Genomic DNA, 16,192 nt, shown 5'->3' on the forward strand with positions numbered 1-16,192 from the left:
ACCAGATCCAGGTAACCTCTTTCGGGTAGGTCCCTAACATACTAGGGTTCAAATCCAGAGCGCAGGACCCACCAAAACTGGACCAGCCAAGCTGCCCCAGGGCCCCACCATAGTAAGAAAAGTGCAGTGTAAAGAGATAGTTAGGAGCAGCTGCTGCTGCATATAAAGAATGAAAAGAAAAAAGTGAAGTACATATATATTAAACACACAGTGAAGGGTTAAAATGTGTTATAAAGGAAAATGTGTTATAATGCGGTGCCCTGAGACAGATCAACCAACGCAATCTAGGGGGACCCACGCCCCAAAAATGAACCAAAGTTGCACTACAGTATATAACTTGTAGGACTTATCTATAATTGTGCCTAATACAGTGTGCATATACATTACCATACTCCATGCTTTTAAACCAATAAGGAAGGGTGCTAGTCCAGAATGAGGGCGTCTCCTTTCCCTCAGAAGTGCAATAAAGCACATTAAATGGAGTATATGGGATATGGTGGGTAGGCCCATAACCTTGGCCATGATTATGCTAAAAACCTCTATTGATTGCAAAATTTTATTGCATTTATATACATTATTAATAATATAGAGTTGTGCACCTGAGATTTGTCTGTTTCTGTGCCTGCAATTATTAGTATATAGCTACATTGAGGTAATTGATCCAGGTAATTAAAGGGGTTCTCCATGTTCGACAAACATTTAATCAAACACAACATTCAGGGAGCTCTGCAAAATAAATCTGAGATTTCTCCATGGTAACCCCTTCTATGAGCAGGAGAAAGCCGTGAATAGCCCATTTATCACTGATATCACATGAATAGACCCTTAGTCGGAAAGCAGCATCGCTGCCAGCACTTAAGGCGGATTACGAGCAGAAATCCTGTAGTCGGACTTAACATTGCGGTTACTTGAATAGCTCCGGGAACCCCTTCCTGGGGCTATTCAGCATTGTGCTAAACTGAATCGCCCCAAAAAGGGGTCGATTCAATGAGACGCAAGTGGGGCAAGTTGCCATTGTAATGACGTGGAAATACGGCCAACGGCACTGCAACTCGCCCCATCATGCTCCGGACTCATGGAAATCCGCAGGTCAGGAGGTACCATACTGTGGCATAAAGCCGTAGTTACTCGCGGCCGCGAGTAAGTCGTGTCTAACTGAATTGACACCAAAAAGTGAGCGCTGTAAGCATTGTGTCAGTGCTGGAAATTTTCAGACCAAACATAGGGCAAAATGACTGCCATCTCCGCAATATACAGCTTTCAATAAATAAAATATTCAATATGAAAGATTACTCGTAAGTTTACAATAATGGACGAGTGTGAGATTTTGGAGAGCATCTTGTTTGAAAGATCGGTCACCACAATAATTGCTTTGCACGGTGTCATTTTATCTTTACTGTAACCAAGTAGCGTTACACACAGAAGTGAACATTCCCTTCTTGCTTATTTAACAAAATGAATTCAACAAAGTAAGGCCCGGACACAGGTTAGCGTCAAGCTGGGTACACGCCGTACGATAAATCATATCACCCTGACGCAGATCTAAACGATATATATCCATACCGGTACTTCCTCATCTTTGCGGGCCCCTGCTGGAGGCGCTGGTTACGCTACTTACGTATCTTTACTAGTTAGTGAAGATACGTAAGTAGCGTAAAGATGAGGAAATACCATTCGGCCCCTTGCGAGCTCGCTTTGCTTGCCACCCTGCGGGCACGGTAGCTCGCTACATGGATATATTCCTCCTCCATGCCCACTTGGATGGTTGGGAATGACATTGGACACTGGCTGATCTTTATGCTACTTACATATCTTCACTGACTTGTGAAGATATGTAAGTAGTGTAACCAGCGCCTCCAGCAGGGGCCGCAAAGATGAGGAAGGACCTATCGTACACATCGTATAGTGTGTGCACCCAATCTGTCGTTTCCAGAATTGTCCCATCTGCTGTGCTGCAAGTCCGATGGGACGATTCCATGAACGATGCAGTGTAATTACATGCAGCATGTAACGATACATTGCGCCGTCGTATGGCGGGTCGCGCAGAATGGACGGAGCCTGCGTTGTATTGATACATCACTTATTGCACCGTCGTAAGGTGTGTACCCAGCTTAAGGGAGTTCTCCAATTTTACTATTGTGAATGTAACCCAGGTTAAGGGTTAGATAAATATTCTGTATTAATAAGAAAAGTATATATGGGTGTATATTTCATATATTTACACTTGAGGGGATTTAACTAATTAAAGTTTGCAAAAGTATGTTGCTTATATTAGTAAACATGTATGTGTTGCTACAAATATGTAAAGTAAAATAAAAAAAAATAAAAAAAAAATTAAATAAAATAATATATATATATATATTTTTTTTTTTATTCAAGTATATTATTAAAAACATATTCATTGTAATTCGTAATAAGATATATGTGACAAATCCTGAGGATGACCGGTACTATAAATGTGTAATTCATAAATATAAACTCCCCTGAGGTAAAATATGTTTAGTCCAATATTAACAATATATATTGAAGTCATTTATGTATACAGGTAAATGTAATTCATGTATTTACATATAACTTTGTATGGTACTTCTTACGGTGGTGAGGATGTGCCCCAGTGTATGGGATGTACGGGGGAGATGTAGTAACGGCAAAAATGCGGTAAAACCCCCGAAAATGCAGTTTTCGTGGGTTTTACCGCATTCCCTGTATGTATTAAGCAGCAGAATGCAGCTTCGCGTTGCTAGGTAACGCCACCTTCAGGTGGCATTACCCAATAGAAGCCTATGGGCTTCTTAGCGCGACGCTCGGGGCTGGGAGGGATCCGGACGGATCCATCCCATGAGCTCCCGCGGGCCGCGGAGCATGCGCAGAAGGACTTCTGGGTGTTAAACCCGGAAGTCCCTCTGCCCAGCAGCATCGCAAAGCACAGCTCTCATCGAGAGAGCTGTTCTTTGCGATATTCTTGGTACATACCGCGGTAATTAACCGCGGTATGTAACGCATCGGCGATGTCGCCGATGATACATCTCCCTCTACATGCGCTATAGAAGAAGGGGGCGGAGTGATACAGTTGGGAGTGAATTGGTTCCTGTCAGAGAAAGAGAGGCCGGCTTTCAGGAGGGGATATAACCGCTGTCAGCACAGCTGACGGACCAGCGGACGGGAGCGGAGGTGGCAACTGACGGTGGCAGTGACAAGAGGTGACCCGCGGACAATGATGGCAGAACTGCGGCACATCTTCCCTGCTGAGACTCTGCGTTCCAGGAGAGGGGACGCGCCCGCAGTTTAGGAGGCTGACCGGCAGCAGTTGGAGGTCGGCAGCAGCTGAGCTGAGTCAGTCAGCTGAGGGGGCTCAGCTGTAATAGGAGACGGAGCAGCACCGGAGGGGCCGCACTATTCAGACACCCGGGAGGAGACAGCCGCATCTAGCCAAATTCCAGGGTCTGTCAGCTGAGCAGAGCCCGGATAGCAGAAGTCACCGCTACTATAGGAGGTGATGAGCACTCACATAGCACCAACGGCAGACATAGGAGATAGAAGATATATCATTCACCTACTGTACAAATTTATGGGGTCTATTCATGTACAACATGAAGCGGCTACTAAAAGATATCACTATATAATCGCATATCTCCCAACATGACCCTCTCCAGGAGGGACACAATGCTCTGGTCCTGGACTTCCCTGGTAAGAGGCGGGGCAGCAGCACAGTTCAAAATTCAAATAGAGGAGCCACACCAACTGTCATTTCACACGCTGCCCAACATCACTGGCTGGGACTCACTGGCAGTTGGTGTGACTCCCCTATTTGATTGGACTGTGCTGCAGCCCCACCTCTGGAGCCTCCACCAATCATAAATGACCAGGGAAGTCCAGGACCAGAGCATTGTGTCCCTCCTGGAGGGGGTCATGTTGGGAGGTATGTGATCGCGTCACATCGATGCGATATATAGTGATGTTTAGTAGCCATTCATGTACACTTACCTCTCTGATGCCTTCATGCGCTGTCCGGCCCCTCCGCGATGCCTGTACGCAGTGTGAATATAGACGTATCGGGAGCCCGATATGCCTGCTCCTCACTGCGCATGCGCCGTGGACCAAGAGCAGCAGGTCAGGTCAGACCTGCTGCTAGGGATGCTGGGAAAAGGGGGCGGAGCCAGCGCAGAGTGCCGGGCAGATAGCAGGGAAGTATGCAGCTTCCCTGCTCTGTTCGGCTTGCGGTACCGATGACGCCATCCTCAGATGGCGAATCTGTACTGGAGGAGAGGAACGTTGCTTCATGAATCGCACTCACCATACAATAGTACGGTGACGCGATGCATTCATGGAGCGGGGGCACTGCTGGGGAAGCATTACACTTCTCCACGGTAAGCTAGCTCCATGAATGGCACGAAGCAGAGAAGAGCTCTGATTTCAGATTGACAAGGCCCTTCTCTGCTTCATGGAGTAGACCTCTATAGTTGTCAGCTGGACAGGAGAGCAGGCAGTGGGCGATCGGCAGAGGCGTCACTAGGGTTGGTGTCACCCGGTGCTAGAACTCATGGTGACACCCCCTCCACCCAAAAAAATAAATAAAAATCAGAAAAAAAAGCACAAAAGCCTGGCTCAAATTTTCATTGGGTGGTGACGTCACATAAGGATTCAAAAGACATAGATATCATACAAAAAATGTATTTAAATGTCCATAATAAAGTGCATTAGCATATTTAGCAGCAAATGTATACAGAACATATTTGTAAATAGGCGTGTTACTTACCGAGTACAATAAAGCAGCCATTTGCTACATTCACTGATATGGCTGGGGGAGGGGCGATAGCCTGCCCAAAAGTGACTATTATCTGGCTACCAGGTCACCATTGTATCATGCCGACGGATATCGACCAAGACGGTTGACATGGCTGCTTTGTTATACTTGATAAGTAACACGCCTATTTACAAATACGTTCTGTATAAATTTGCTGCTAAATATGCTAATGCACTTTATTAAGGACATTTAAATACAGTATATACTTTTTGCAACTTATGGTGGTGTGCTGGTCTGTATCTTACATTTTTTGTATGATATATATATATATATATATATATATATACACACACACACACACACACAGCAGCGGGGGATGCAGCATTCCATGCTCTTACAGATAACACAACTCTGGCATTAGATTTGCAACGTTTCAGTGCTTGTTTAATCAGGCTCTGTCATCAGGCTAATTAACACAAAACAACTCTCACCTTAAATAGAAAACTACAATTCACCACGTGTATGCCGAAGGCTGGACCGGGACCACTCACCTGTTGCAGCCGCGCACAGTCTGTGGCATCATCGCGCCCTTATACTTTACCACCAGTAGCGCTCCTTATGCAGTGCCCCAGTAATGCCCCTTATACAGTATCCCCAGTAGTGTGTCTTATACAGTGCCCCTTATACAGTACCCCCAGAAATGTGCCTTATACAGTGCCCCCAGTAGCGCCTCTTAAGCTGTGCCTGGTGTGCCCCGAGTAGTGCCCTTATACAGTGCCCCATGGCCCAGTAGTGCCCTTATACAGTGCCCCATGGCCCCAGTAGTGCCCTTATACAGTGCTCCATGGCCCCCAGTAGTGCCCTTATACAGTGCTTCATGGCTCAGTAGTGCCCTTATACAGTGCTCCATGGCCCGGCCCCCAGTAGTGTCCTTATACAGTGCTCCATGGCCCAGTAGTGCCCTTATGCAGTGTCCCATAGCCCCCAGTAGTGCCTTTATACAGTGCCCCAGCATGGAACTCCAATGCCCCTTAAGCTGTGCTTCCAGTGCCCCCCATATGCAGTGGCCCCGGCCCCCAGTAATCCCCCTTATGCTGTGCCCCCCTGTGCAGTGAGTCAGTACTTACCTCTGGGTGAGTCCGGGTGGGGTGCGCACTGCGCACTTGAGTCCTTCTGTTCTTGACATGCAGCGCACTCACAGGCCTATAATCCCTCCTCCTCCATCAGGATGAGCGGCTCCCAGAAGTACAAGCGGAGCCGGCGTGCGCGATGACGTCATCGCAGCCGGCGTCCAGAACCACACACAAGCACAAAGAGATTCTCTGTGTCTGTGTGTGGCTCTGGACGCTGGCCGCGGTGAAAGATTGTGCAGCTCACCCCAGCAGCGGCGGGCAGAGCAGAGGACCAGCGCGCGGTGGGCCGGACGCAGACGGTGGACCTGCATACAGTATACAGTAAAAGTGTCTCCTCCGGCTCCAGCAGCATGGTCGGCGGTGGTGCCGTGGGTGTGCGGCCCGCGGGTGTGACGTGTTGCTCTTCTTGGTGTCACCCCCTTGAAGGGTGACACCCGCTGCGGGCCGCACCCCCCTAGTGACGCCACTGATGATCGGAACACATAATAATTACACTCAGCACTTCTAAAGCTGGGTACACACTTAACGATGTGTGTACCCAGTGAGCCGACAGATGACCACACCGCCGACGGTCCGACATATCGGGTGGCAGGTACACATTACACGGTCCGGTGACCGACAGCCCGATATGTTGGCACCAACTGCATCCCGCTGCATGGGGTCATCAGCTGCATCGTCAAATTGAGATGCATGTAGGGCTGAACTGACTACCAAACGGGAGCGCAAATGGTCGTAGTAGTGCGTACATACTGGCTGATGACATATCGGTTAATGTGTACCAAGCTTTAGAAACCTTCAGCTTAAGGGGAGAGCATATTAGGAGTATACCCATGCCAGAGGATTACATATAGGTATTCGGTCACTGGGAAAACTGCTAATTCCAGGGGTTATAGCAATTCCACTTTACTAGTGTTCCTGCTAGGCTGTTTTAGCGGGGCGCGGTGCCCTGCCCTCCTTCTGGAGGGCAAAAAGCACCCTGCCCTCCAGAAGGAGGACAAAATGCGCCCTGCTCTCACAGCCTGCGGGTGCCGTCTTCACCCGCGGGTGGGCCTGCGGGTGCCGACTTCACCAGTGTCCCGCGGGTGGGGAAATATGCGGTGACCTGGTCACCGCCAGAGAACATGCACCCGGCCTCTATTCTCCCTGTCTGCAGCGCTTGGGGGCTGCCCGGCGTGTCCATAAGTGCCGGGCATGCCCCAAAGAGAGATGACAAGGGGACGCGTCTTATAGACACTCCCCCTTTTCAATGACCACGCCCCCTTTTCGAACGCGTGCACTGCAGTGCCCTCTCTAGCTCCGGCGCCCTGCCTGCCGTCGGAGCTAGAGTCAACACTACTTTACTGCGTCACTAATTATCCATGTAGCAGGAGACGCAGACTTGGCAGCAGCTCTAAATAGAAATACTCCAATATACTAGAACACCGGTGTGCTGACAAAACAGAAGATACCCCCTTGAAAAAACAGAGCAGCTCACACAAGCAGGTTCTGCACCTGCTAAATATCACACCAACAAGAGAAAAGAGTGGAGCACTAGTTCAGTCAAGTGACCACACTGATCGATATTATGCAATTTATTGTAGAAAAATAAAAAAATAAAGTATACAAATCACACATCTATATATAAAGACGGATAATACCACATTTAGGGCCGTATTCAATTGCCGGCGAAAAAGTTCTCGCCGGTGACGTCATTTCGCCAGGCGAGAACTTTTCCCTGTATTCAATTGCAAACAGTTTCCGCCGGTGCGAAAAGTCTGCGCCTTGTAACCAGCGGAAAAGATTAGCCTCGGAATGTAGGCGGAAAAAAGAGCAAAATTGGGGATTTGGGGTGCAACGTTGTGGAAACACCCCTGCAGCCTTGGGACAGTCCCCCAAAGGTACACTGCGTCAAACAAATAAAAAAAAAAAATACTTTAGAACACCCCAAAAAAGTACTTTTGTTTTGGGGGCAAAAAAAATAAACAAAGTTGGGGGACAAACTTAAAAACTAGCGAAATAGACTCCAGGGGGTCCCCCAAGTCTGCCCCAGGTGTTTTTTTGAATTGCAGGTGCATGCTGAATATGCGGTTTTTGCATCGCTTAAAATTTTTTAACCATGCTTGCACCCATAATCATATACCCCAAATTTGGTGGGACTACTTATTTTTGGTAAAAAAACTGCTAAATGTTATTCTTCACCACTTGTGCAAAGACGCTAAACAGCACCAATTGAGAGCATTTAAGCACCCCAAATACCCCCGAATAGCCCTGCTGAAGGTATCCATAGTGATCCCCCATGTCATTGCATCTTTTGGGGGGTGTCAGGGTGATTTCCCCAAGTCTGACAGCACTTTGACGATTTGAGTTTCGCCGGGAGGCGTTCTCGAGTCCTTTGGAATTGAATAGGGCGAAAAGCGATGACGAAAGCGATACTTTTCCGTATCCAAAACTAGCGATGACGGCAAAAACTCCAACATGCAAAAAGTCCGTGACTTTTCGCCGGCAATTGAATACGGCCCTTAGAAGCAAATGATGGATATGTGGGGATAAATTGCGGGACCACTGAATCGTCCTGTCTCCTATTGATATCAACAAATAAACTCTGCAAAAAAGTCAAAATTGTATTTATAAGTTTATTCTACGGCTTCTTCCTCTGCTGGCTTTATGATACGTCATTATTACTCTGATCCAACTACTGACTGTGTGCGATTTAAACAAGTGGAAATGGACAACTGTATATAACTGATATTTACAGGGATGTTGGATTCGCTGTAACACTCTAGATTCCTGCATAGGCCCCGTATTCAATTTGAAGCGAAAAGCCGTAATCGGCGAAAAAGTTTCGCCGATGACCTCATTTCACCAGGCGGAAAAGTATCGCCGTATTCAATTTGGAAGACTTTCGCCTAGATGGAAAGTCAATGCAATGTAATAGGCGGAAAAGTTTTGCCTATGAATAGGATGCAGAAAAAAGTGCAGAATTGGGGTTTTGGGGTGCAACGTTGCGGGAACCCCCGTGCAGCCTTCAGACAGTCCCCCAAAAGGTAAAAAGAAAACTTAAGAACACCCCAAATAAAAAAAATCACTTTCATTTTGGGGGCGTAAAAAAAAATTGGGGGACAAAGTTAAAAACTAGCGAACTAGACTCCAGGGGGGTCCCCAAGTATGCCCCAGGTCTTTTTTCATTGCAGGTGCTTGCAGCAGGTGGATTTTTCACATTTTTGAAAACTACACTTTAGCAACTTTAAAATATGCTGACCCTCATTGTCAAGTACCCCAAATTTTATGGGACAAGTTATTTTCTGCAAAAAAACCTCCTGAATACTATTCTGCACCACTTATACGAAAACGCTATTTAGCAGATATTGAGCACATTTAAAAACAACAAATACCATCAGCAAGCCAAATCGGGGGGTACCATAGGGAACACCCATGTCAGAGCATCTTTTGGGGGGGGGGTGCCAGGCTGAAATCCCCAAATCTGACAGGACTTTCCGCTTGTTTCAGTTTCGCCGGGTCCCGTTTTCACGTACTTTAAAATTGAATACGAGGATACGTGGGCACGGGCGCTATACTTTTCTGCTTGCGAAGTAGGGGGAAAGTCCGGGAGGCGAAAAAGTATCGCGGGTACGGATCAAATTGAATACAGGCCATAGTTTCAACTTAGGGAAAATATATATATATATATATATATATGGCGTATCTGGGTTTCCTGCCACTTTATTGTCATAAGTGCCGCCTGGTTGTCGATTTATTTATTTATTTATTTATATATACACACACACATACATACATACATACATACATACATACACTATATATAATTCTGAAGGGGAATAAAAGTATTGCTCAGTAAACATGTATCAGCTATATAAAATTCATTGGTCTTTTTTTTACCCCTTTCACACTGCCATCATGTAACCTGGGTAATTGCACATGAACGCGCAGCAACCCGGGCTGCTCTGCAGTGTGAAAGGGGCCAGTTGAAATAACACGGGTTGAGCGACCTGGCATTTCAATTCGGGTAGTGAGCAGGGTTGAACACAAGTTGAGGTGACCCGGGTCCCGTTCACTGCATAGGGAGAGCCGGCGCTTGGAGATGGCGGTGACGTCATTGACCCGGCATTAGGGCCGGGTCGGACCGCCAGTCTGAAAGGGGACTCGGGCGGGTCGCACCCGGGATCGATACGTACACAAATCCCGCCATTAGCAATCTGAAAGGGGTATTTGTTTGTCTGCACCGATTGGGATCAAACCAAAGTGAGGTGTTCCAGTTGGATCCTGGCCAGGTTTTAGGGGGGGTTGGGGTCCCGGTCGGATATCCTTTTGGTGTACGGTGGGCAGAACTTTGACCCGAGGAGCCTGTTCTGGGCCTTCCACTGGATGGATTTGGATGAAAACATCACAGAGGGGCAGCAATTGGTCTGGGATGCCTCACTTACTAATACCTCTTTTCCACCAAAAACCCAGGTCCGACCTGGGTTTTTGGACATGGTTCCAACCCTGGTCAGACCCATTTACACTGCACCTTTGATCTGGGTTACTCCAAGGTCAGCCCTGTTCACACTGAACTCAGGTCTGCCCTGCTAAACCTGTGAGGTCATAAAAAGTGGGAGGTGAATGCTCCACAACCACCACAACCACCAATCAGCTAATTTTAGGCATGACCAAGGTCGGATAACCTGGGTTGCACCGTTTACACTGCACCATAACCTGGGTCCATCCTGGGTCCAACCCTGGTAGCTACCTGGGTTCTATTGCAGGGTCACTTGACCCAGGTTATTTTTCAGGGACCCTTTTACACTGAGCTGCGACCCGGGTAGACCCAGCAAAAACCCAGGTTTTTTAGCTCTGGTGTAAAAGGGGTATAACTGGAATAATTAAACCCGTGTAATGCCTAGTGAATATATAAACATGTCTGACTGAGTATTTTAAAGTTAAAGTATATAGTAAATATTTGTTATCACCTAGGTATTACTTATGCCTATAAAGATATATAAATTATAACCTAGTTGTGTTACTTACCTGGAGGAGTGGTGAGAGTAATTGGTGAAGACCTAACCTAGGATTCGAACAGGACTACTATTATACTTTATACACTGGGTTATCTACACCAATTTACTAATCCAGTGGCAAACGCAGGATTTCTTGAGGGGGGCTTCCAAATGCTTGATTTTAGAGCGAGTGTGGCCAGTCCATGAAGACGGTATAATTACCACTTATCCAGTTTTAATATGCATCATACAAAGTATACTATGTGTCATAATTCCGGCATATACAGGACCAGAGATCACAGTAAGCCATTAGATGCGGCGTTAGGGCCATCCTGCCTGAGCTGAATGTATTTATTTTAGATGTGAGCACCATTCCAGGGCATGGGAGCAAGTCTGGGAGTCTGGGGGAGCAGCAGAAGAACCTAGCACTGCCCTGGACATATATGTACATATTGGGCTCTATAGCAGTGCATCCCTAACAGTGCATGGTTTCCAAATCCCCTAATTGGTGCACAGGTTATTTATTACTGGCTGATACATGTTAAAAGATCCACAGGTGGTGCTAATTATTTAATTTATGATACTGAGAAGAACATGCAGCGCTAGTAAAATTCCAATATATTACTATTTCTATTGTGGTCATGGTGTGGGGTGGGGGGGGGGTTTCCAGGCAGGTGGAAACCCCCCCCCCTGCGTTTGCCTATGTAATCCCGATTAACATTTGGGTTTTCCCAAGTAGGGCCAGACTGACCACTAATGGGTGGAGGCACTGATAAAAGGATGTTCTATACACCAAGGTAATTGGTAACCAAGGCCCACATTCAATTAGAGGCTAAAAGTCGGATACGTTTTGCCTACCCGACTTTCCGCCTCCTTCGCCTGTTTCAGAGGCGAAAACTTTTCATGCGCGTCCCTGCTTTTCGCCCTATTCAGTTCCTAAACAGGCGAAAACTGAAAGGGGCGAATGCGGAAAATATTGTCAGAAGTGGGGAAATCAGTTTGTACGCCCAAAAAAGATGCACTAACATAGGGAATCAATGTAGATGTGTACTAATAGCCCTAATAAAAGTGTTTGGGGTACTTAAGTTGTATTAATTGCGTCTTTGCATAAGTGAAGAATAGCATAAAGCAGTATTTTTTTTGTCCAATCAAATTTGGGGTACTTGAAAATGGGTGCTAACATATTTTTATGTCTCTAAAGTGAACTTTTAAAAAACATCAAAAACGCACCTGCAATCCTAAAAACACCTGACCCATCCTTGCAGACCCCCAAGAAGTCTATTTCGCTAGTTTTTATGCTGGTCCCCACACTTTTTAGTTTTTCGCAACAAAAATTAAAGAACTTTTTTGGGGTGTTCTTAGGTGTTTTTTTTTTTTGGCCAGATTTGTCCTATTGTCACCTGCTATTCTTTGGAGCAACTTTCTCTCCTCTTACATTGCATTGAGTATCCGCTTAGGCGAAATTGTCCTGGAATTTAATTTGTAGATAAGTTCTGAACAGGCGAAAAGCAGCAATAGGCAAAACTTTTTCGCCGATTACGGCTTTCCGTCTCTAATTGAATACGTCCCCCAGAGTCCCTTAATACCCCTTTTACACCGACTTAAAAATCCCGGGTTGATGCATGTGAACGTGCATCAACCCGGGATTTTTGTCGGCGTAAACGGATCAACCCGGATCCAGTGACCCGGGGATCCGACCTGGCTGGATTGCAGGGTTGAGCACGGGTCATTCCCGTGTCACCCTGCAGCGTAAACGGTGCTACCCAGGTCACGCTGACCTGGGTTGCGCCACTTGCTGCCCGATTGGCCGGCTTCAGTGGCGCTTTCAGATATCATCTCCAAGTGTCCACCGCCGTGCCGACCAGAACGCGCACCCCACCCGCCCCCCGTGCCTTCGGACCGCTTCGGCGTAAGGTAAGGAGGTCACAGAGGGGGAGGGAGGGTAAGAAGAGCTGCTCCCCTGCGCTGGGGAGCCGGGTTAGTGCTGACCCAGCTCCGGTGTGAACGGTGCCGACCCGTGGTCTGTCCTAGGTCTGATCCGGGTTGGAAACGTGTTCCAAATCCTGGGTCGGACCCAGGACTTTGGTGTAAAAGGGGTATTAGAGGTTAAAAGGGGGTTACATGAAACTATCTGCTAGATAGATACAAGTCAAAGGGATTGGACAGCTTGTGGGGGACCAATGTCCATCAGCTGCTTGGTAATATTGCTGGTAGAAAATCTGAAACTCCAGCAAAAATTGTGATATAGGAGGTTTGATTAAAAAAAAAATATACATCTGTAGATTTACTGTCACAAAACAATGTTTATATTGCATTCACCCAGTCACTCAATTATTGCAAAGCTTGCATTCATTGCTGTAATTATGAAAAGGAACATTGTCTTAGGTACACAAGGGAGGCCGAGCGTGATAACGCTCCAGGTACAGGAACACAGAATAAACAGGTGACTAATGAACATATGACGTGGATCCCAGACATGTACAGCTGCCATTGTGTACACTGGGCCGTCCTACATGCCCTGCCTAGGGAACTCCGGGTACAGTGACAAAAACCTAATGAGGCTGGGGGTCTCCGCTACAATGACTGATACCAGTTATTTGGGAAGCTCTATAGATATTACAGGCCTGTCATTTACTTTGTCTGCTACATACAAAAACAACAACATTTTTAAGCGATCACAAGTGCTTTGACAGGATTGTCGTGTAATCGTTACCGGTCACATAGTGTTAACGTCAGGTACATTACATGAAGACACACAATGTGTACACAGCTGCACTGGGTATTTCATCGACGTAAAGCAGAAAAAAGTCAGAACCATATCGGAAAACTGGTTCCCTTCCTGCGTGACATCATATAAGTGTCCCCCCTCCCATGCACGTGTTCTCATGATCTACCTGCAGTCCTTCCTGCCTGTCTGTCACCAGACCCCAAATGTCATTTGTTATTTTTGTGCTTCTTAAAGAACAAAGTAGAGTTTAATTTGAAATAATGTTTTTCCATTAGCTATGTTGCTTTACCCACATAATCACAACACACATACACAGTAGTACTTCTCACCTATAAGAGTGTCCTGTGTCCTTCCCCTATGTAACACACTGAGCGTGCACTGGTGGACTTTCACTTATAATTATAATAAAAATCATAATAAAGTAACAGAGAGAGGGTGAGCATATGTTACTGCTGTGGGAATATTATAAGCCACTATATAGCACCTCCACATACAGAGGAGAACCCTGATTACCTGCCAGATTGCAGACACACACACAGGATGATAACACTGGGAATTGCATGAGACAGGCTGATGTATGTGTATGCAACGTCAGATGTGCCTGGAATCTCACTCACTCCTGCTCTCACACCCCTCCTCTGGGCAGTACCTGCCCCCACTGTATGCACAGGATTCCCTGCCAGTGCACTGGGGAGGGGGCCCCTCTCTTTCTGTCATAGTGTCCATATGTACTAATCAGTACAACAAAGCTTCCTCCTCCAGCCATAAAGCATGTTATTATGGCAGCACTGATAAGCTACTGCCATTCTGCTGACTCCAGGGCACACTGCTCATTTCAATAGTGTTTTAAGTCCAATACCCAGATCCCAGGCCACCCATCTTTACTAATGGCATGTCATGCAATTCAGGCTGTACATTTGCACAGAAATACAATGTGGCTGCAAAGATGTAAAAGCCCCCTTATCCCATCCTACCAGAGCAGGTCAGTGCGGCAGGTGCAGGGCTGCCTCTTCTTCCCACCTGAGCAGGCTGGTGTCAGGTAACATGGAACCAGCTGTCTCCCAGGTTCGGATCATCAGTGACGTCACAGAGACTGCTGCTGCTGCTCCCTCCCCCAGCAGGCTCATTGTGATGTGAGAAGTCACGTGGTGCTGAGGGGAGAGACGTGACGTCACAGCAATGCAGGCGTGGATGGCAGGCTAGCTAGCTCACATCTGATATTAAGTATACACTATGCAGGAACTAGATTGTCATGTATGCAGCACTGCACAATACGTTGGTGCTTTGCATATCATGGATAATAACAGAATGCAAAGTAGATTTTATGTATATAAATAATACAATTTTAGCTACAATATTTCCCAATTGAGGGTGAAATTGCTACTGTAAAAATTTTTGTTCAATATTACATATAATTGGTGGGGGTGGCACTGCGAATGACACCATCGCCCCGCTACGGATCACGGGTGGGCGTCGGACAATAGCAGGTAACCATCGTTTCTAAGCCATTCGATGGTGTGAGCCATCGATGGTACATTACTTATGTGTATGCGCACACAAGAAAGATATGGGTAGCCCAGGTAGCGTAGTGGTTAGCATTTAGGTCTTGGATTCGATTACCACCAAGGTCCTATCTGTATGGAGTTTGTGTGTTCTTCCAGTGTTTGCAGTTCGTTTCCTCCGTGTGCTCCGGTTTCCTCCCACAATCCTAAAACATACTGTACAGGTAGGTTAATTGGATTCTGAAAGAAAAAAAAAATTATCCTAATGTGTGTGTGCGGGTCTGTGGGCGCAGCAGCAATGCTAAGATATGTTAAATGCCGCAGGAGACGTTTTGGGTAAATTTGGGCCTCCTGCCGACTTCTGTGATCTGCGGCTGCATCTGAGGAGGCAGCACCGGATCATCTGCGTGGCCATTGGACATGGGGATTACCTTAAAGATACTCAGGATGGCCGGTGTTTTCACACAGCTGAAAGTAGTGAAGGAGCCAACGCCCCTGTTTTCTGGGACGCTGCCCCCAAACTCTGAATCAGGCCCATAGATTGCAAGCTCCAAATAAATATTCTCTGGGTATGAAATGCCGGCAGTCGAGATGTCTACTGTCAAAATGTTGACAGCGGCATCCCGATGCTCGGTATCCCTAACCCTCCCCACCCCACACCCTAATCCTCCCCGTTAGTGCCTAAACCTAACCCTCCCCCCTTGGTGCCTAAACCTAACCTTCCCCCCATTGGTGCCTAACCCTAACTTCCCCCCGTGGTGCCTAACCCCCCCCCCAAAGCCTAACCCCACTGTGGTGCCTAAACCAACCCCCCCCCCCTGCGGCTAACAGCTAAGATGCCCACGCGTACCTTCGATCAGTATGGCGGCTGTCAAAATTACATCATCGTAGAACTTGTGGCCTGCTTTGGGGATGGATGCAATGGCAATAATTACGCAGTTGAGCGATTATCGGTAGACTGCGCATGTGTCTAAGTGGTACTGCAGATGCGTCAAGGTACAGTATATGCCATCGCGGCTATTTTCCTGCAGTGTAATTAACAGGGAGCATTTGGGGGGGTAACGTGGGAAAGGTGACAAAAACGCAGCTTTCGTTTGCGTTCCCGTCCGCAA

At 46.9% G+C, this 16,192-nt stretch overlaps 1 protein-coding gene across 1 annotated transcript in view; it reads right to left on the minus strand.

Annotated features, from left to right (window-relative positions):
- Positions 1–14,710, minus strand: part of ICA1 (islet cell autoantigen 1) — a 101,977-nt gene extending 87,267 nt beyond the window's left edge. The window contains exon 1 of the mRNA XM_088442209.1: positions 14,553–14,710. The gene's annotated coding sequence lies outside the window, so the exon portion shown is untranslated. The remainder of the gene's footprint in view (positions 1–14,552) is intronic.
- Between the last annotated feature and the right edge of the window lie 1,482 nt (positions 14,711–16,192).

Source organism: Taudactylus pleione, unplaced genomic scaffold (genome assembly GCF_031769625.1).
Source record: "Taudactylus pleione unplaced genomic scaffold, aTauple2 ptg000306l, whole genome shotgun sequence".
In the NCBI taxonomy this organism is placed as follows: Eukaryota; Metazoa; Chordata; class Amphibia; order Anura; family Myobatrachidae; genus Taudactylus; species Taudactylus pleione.